Below are 5,083 nucleotides of genomic sequence, written 5' to 3'. Positions count from 1 at the left end.
ACTAAAAGTGATAACATTCTCAGTTTATTATTAGCATGTCAACTTAAGGAAAAAATTTTAAGTATTACTTCACTTTTTTTTTTTCAACGTTTATTTATTTTTGGGACAGAGAGAGACAGAGCATGAATGGGGGAGGGGCAGAGAGAGAGGGAGACACAGAATCGGAAACAGGCTCCAGGCTCCGAGCCATCAGCCCAGAGCCCGACGCGGGGCTCGAACTCACGGACCGCGAGATTGTGACCCGGCTGAAGTCGGACGCTTAACCGACTGCGCCACCCAGGCGCCCCGGTATTACTTCACTTTTAATAATCTTGTGAATTAAAGTTTTCCCCATGCTTGGGTAAGAGCCCACCCATGAATGTTCTGAGGAAAAGCCCGTTTATGAATGGGTAGCTTCTGCGTGTGGCCCAAACAGTATGTTATACACTGAATTTTAGTCAGAGAGGATTCAATTTGCATCCCCTAATGGTTTAGTTATAGTCATGCCTCAAGGCATAGGAATAGACTGGATTTTGTATCACTTTATTTTTCTGACTCATGAAGGGAAAGGCGGATTGACGCAGTTTCTGATTTGGAAAGAAGGAGAGAAGTACTATCCATTTTCCCTTACCCTCCAGTGATTTTCTTTTTTTTCCCTCCTAAATGTCACACTCTGAAAAAAAAAAAAAAAAAAAAAGATATTCATAGCCTTAAATTCCTCAATTTATTACTAGCATTTTCTTTGGAGATGTAACAGATAGAAACCACCAGATGAGCCAATCAGTATCAATGCCCTGTGGGGAGGTCACTGGGCAATATAAATAATCTTCTTGTGTTGGGAGATATACTTCAAGACCGGCCCTTAAAATGGGTTTCCTTTTAATAAGGCAGTGAATGTTTTCCATGAAAAGTCATCTCCTTCTCAATGAAACTCATACTAAGCCACTTCAGAATTAATTCATCTCTCAAATTCCAAGCCAACAAAACTAAGAATTGTTAGTAATTTTTGTTTAAGCTTGCCTCCATTCCCTACTTTGTGGAACATTCATTTTTTCACTAAAGAGAAATCAGCCTGACCCTCCCGTCCAGTTACGTACAACGATGTGTGTGTTCTTGAGAGTGATGTGTTAGAAAACACCAGAGAAAACATGTGTTGCATTATCCTTTTAGGTGGAGAAAACCCATTTGTCCACACTGATGGAAGGCCAGAAAGAACTTCTTTCTGCTCATTACTAACTGAGACCCCATTGTATAAATTGACTGTATCAAAGTGACGACCAGCCCCTGGTGCTACCACATTTGTGTTAACTTCAAAGCCATCATCAGAACGACTGAACCATGAGCCTTAGAGCTCTGCTGGCTACAGGCAAGAGCCCTGACTTCCCTCTTGAATGCACTCACATCCTTTTCACCTTGCCTGTCCAAGGACCCACCAGAAATAATCCCATCACAGTCTCCATTCCTGCTTACTTAAGGAACCTCAAGAAGGTCAAGACTCCTAGATCATGTCTCTTTATTCCAATAAAGACTCCTCCCCTAAGGCTCTGTTGATTCCATAATAATCTGACTCAGTCTTTCTTCCCTCTTCAACCACAGTCCCTTCCATTGTTCCCTCTGTAAGTCACATCTGTAATCAACAAAATCTCCTATATCCTCAAACACATCCGTTATAACTCTAACTTGTCTCTCCCTTGAGGATACAGTTTCCCCTCTGGCCCCCTTAAGTAGTGACTCTTTTAGTCTCCTACAACTGTGCCCAGAAGTGATAGCTGTCCTCTGTGTCCCTCATGGCCACTTTCAGACCATGCTTTTTCATCTTCCCTACTCCTGCCAAATCCTTCACAGCCCATGCCTTTTGTCAATTCTATGGACTATCCCTCCATGTTGCAGCCAACCATAGCCCTCAAGGTACCTCTTCATCAGTCCTTAAAGATCACAGCTCTTGGCTCACAATCTCTCCAGCCATGTCATTATCACTGAGACGATCCTTCCATTTATGTGAGTTCTCAGGCCCCTGACCTCTCTCACCACATACTCCCAAAGTCATCTAGACCTTGTCATCAACTTTTCTATAACTAATTTTCAAGATCTTTTCTTTCTAAATCCACTTCACTCCCTCTAATATCCTGACACCAAAGATTCTTCAACACCACCAGAACCTTCAGATTCATGGGTTGGACCACCTTTCACTTAGCCTTACTCCCCTTGTGTTTTTACTTGCCTCCTGATGCAGCTTAGACTCAATTCTCCTTCATTAAAATTATTTATTGTGGGGTGCCTGGGTGGCTCAGTTGGTTAAGCATCTGACTCTTGATCTCAGCTCAGGTCATGATCTTGAGCTTTGTGAGATTGAACTCCACATTGGACTTTCTGCTTACAGCATGGAGTCTGCTTGGTATTCTCTCTCTCTCTCTCTCTCTCTCTCTCTCTCTCTGTCTCTCCCTTTCTCTGCCCCTATCCACTTTTGAGTGTGTGTGTGTGCACACCTGCTGTCTCTCTCTCTCTCTCTCAAAAATCTCTTTTCTTGTACATACCTTCAAATCTCTTGCTCTGCTTTCTTTAAGTAGTGGTTATGTGAAAAAATTCCTACTTGGGTAAACCCAATCTCACCCCTCTTCTCCTGGTCTTACTGTAAATTCATCCCACTAATCTCAATGTGCACTCAGTACTACTCTGTAATCCCACCTCACTTCCCTGATCCAATCATGCTTAGTTCTTTCTAGATCATTATTTCTCACCTCATTCCTCTTTCCTTACCATGCCTTTCCTCAACTCCCTGTTGATGATCTTGATTCTTATTTCATTGAGAAAATAGAAACAATCAGAAAGTATTTTCCATTTGCTTCTCTAACCAAATTTATCAAACTACCTGTATGGGTGACCTCCTACTATGCTTTCTTTACTGTTGTGAGAAAAAAATCCTGTCACTTATTCCATTTAGGCATTTATTCCAATTGCCTATTCCATTAGGCAATTCCATTTCCATTCTTTCTTTCTTTGAAGAAACTTACTCATGGAGTGGTCTCCTGCATCATTGACTTTTTTCCTTTTTACAGGATCATTCCCATCAGTGTACAAACATGTTAGTAATATTGTCCAAATTGAAAATAGAAATAAACCTCTTTTGATTCAGCCCCATTCAAACTCTGTTTGGTTACAGGCTCATTCTTTTCTCCTCTTTATAGCAAAATTCTTAGACAAAGGAGTCTGTTCTCACTGTCTCTACTTCCTCTTTTCCCCATTCTTTCCTAGTCCACTTTAATCAGACTTTTGTCTCCACCATTTTGGTAAGCTTATCTTGTCAAGGTCACTAATGATCTCTGTGTCTCAAAGTCCTCCTCTTACCTGTCTTACCTATCAGACATAGAAAACCACTCCCTCCTTTAAATCCTTTCCTCATTTGGTCTGTGGGACCGCATCCTTTCTTGATTCTGTTTCTAACTCTTAGGCTCCTTTGCTGATTCCTTTTTATCTTTGAGACCTCTTCAGATCTTTTCTCTATTATATTCATTTTATGAAAACTTTATCCAACCCCATAGCTTTATCTGTTTAATTTTTTTTGACTCATAAAACTCCATTTATTGACCTCCAAATCTAATAAAACTAAGAGCTCTGCACAAGTGTTTTAAGAGGACTTTGATCTTTTTCCCAATGTTCTTCTCACTGAAGTCAGCTCATTTTTGTTTCTGTACCTTCTGTATCCTTTTTCTGAGATGCTAAAAGGACTTCCCACTCCCGTTTCCTCTGCAGCCTCTCAGCATTTGTGATCTTCATGGAATGCAGAGGGAAAAATCCAGAAAGACCCAAAAGCTACCCTACAGGCTTACAGGGATGAGCTCCACAGGCATTTCAATCCCAGATCCGGTCCAGGTTGAGAGCAACGATTCTCTCTCCATGACTGTTGGGCAGTGGATAATAGGAATCCAGCTGCTCCATGAAACAGCCATCCCTGTTGTGAATGGTCACAATGTGGTAGAAAAGCTGGTTGGTATAGCCACACAGTGCAAGGCAGATGGATAAGTGGACCCCATGGTAGGCCTTGCGGAGGACAGTAGTGAGCTGGACCATGGTGTAGCTGGCATGCACCACCAGCACGCATCAGCTTAATGGCCTCTGGCTGGGTGGGAAGGAATGTGGAAAAGCCTAGCCCCATAGCTTTAAATACTATCTATTGAGCTTCCTAAATTTGTATCTTCAGTCCCTTTCTTTCCTCTGGATTCCAGATCCATATAACCAACTGCATACTGAAACTCCTCACCGGATGTCTAATAGAATTTCAAACTGAATGTGAAAAAAATTTATTGATTTTAGCTATCCCCTCACCCTCCCCAACCCCTGAATCTGTTCTTTCCTACAAAATGGCAACTCCAGGCTTCTAGCCACTCAGCCCAAAATGTTGGAGTCCATCTTAAATACTTTCTTTCTATCACATTCCACGTCTGACCTCCAATTCTCTTGACTCTGATATTTCCAAAAACTTTACTACTTTTTACTATCTCCACTGATATCATCAACTTCTGCTTGATGACGGCCAGTGGCTTCCTAACGACTTCCTAACTGGCCTCTCTGTTGCTTCCCTTGATTCCCTACATCCTATTCTCTTACTTTTATGCTTGTGTTTATTGCCTTACTTTAATGAGATGTTTCCCAGAAATATTACCAATGATGACAGGAATTGCCAGTGTTTGCATTTCAAAGAATTATTTAATCAAAACCCAGAAAATACATATTGAGCACCTACTATGTGCCAGACATTGTTCTAGGTGCTGGGGAAATAACATTGAGCAAAACAAAACAAAACAAATACTCTACCTTAGAAGAAGAGACTAAATAAACAAGACAAATAAGTAAAATATACAGCATGTGATATAATGTTAAGTGCTAAAAGGAAAAAAGTAAATTAAGGAAAGAAGGTACAAAGTATCAGGGTTAAAGAAATTAAAACTTTAAATAGAGTGGCTGTGGAGGCGCCTGGGTGGCTCAGTCTGTTAAGCAGCCAACCTCGGCTCAGGTCATGATCTAGCGGTTCTGGTTCATGGGTTCGAGCCTTGCATCAGGCTCTGTGCTGACAGTGCAGAGACTGCTTGGGATTCTCTCTCTCCCC

At 41.4% G+C, this 5,083-nt stretch overlaps 1 pseudogene; it reads right to left on the bottom strand.

The window, feature by feature from the left end:
• Positions 1–3,648: 3,648 nt before the first annotated feature.
• Positions 3,649–4,047, bottom strand: LOC124521150 (28S ribosomal protein S16, mitochondrial-like; annotated as a pseudogene).
• Positions 4,048–5,083: the final 1,036 nt, after the last annotated feature.

Source organism: Lynx rufus, unplaced genomic scaffold (genome assembly GCF_022079265.1).
Source record: "Lynx rufus isolate CCGP_SWC_20201006 ecotype Redwood Valley unplaced genomic scaffold, mLynRuf1.p SCAF_3, whole genome shotgun sequence".
Taxonomy (NCBI): domain Eukaryota; kingdom Metazoa; phylum Chordata; class Mammalia; order Carnivora; family Felidae; genus Lynx; species Lynx rufus.
The sequence above is the reverse complement of the archived record's forward strand: the minus strand, read 5'-3'. Positions and strand labels throughout refer to the sequence as shown.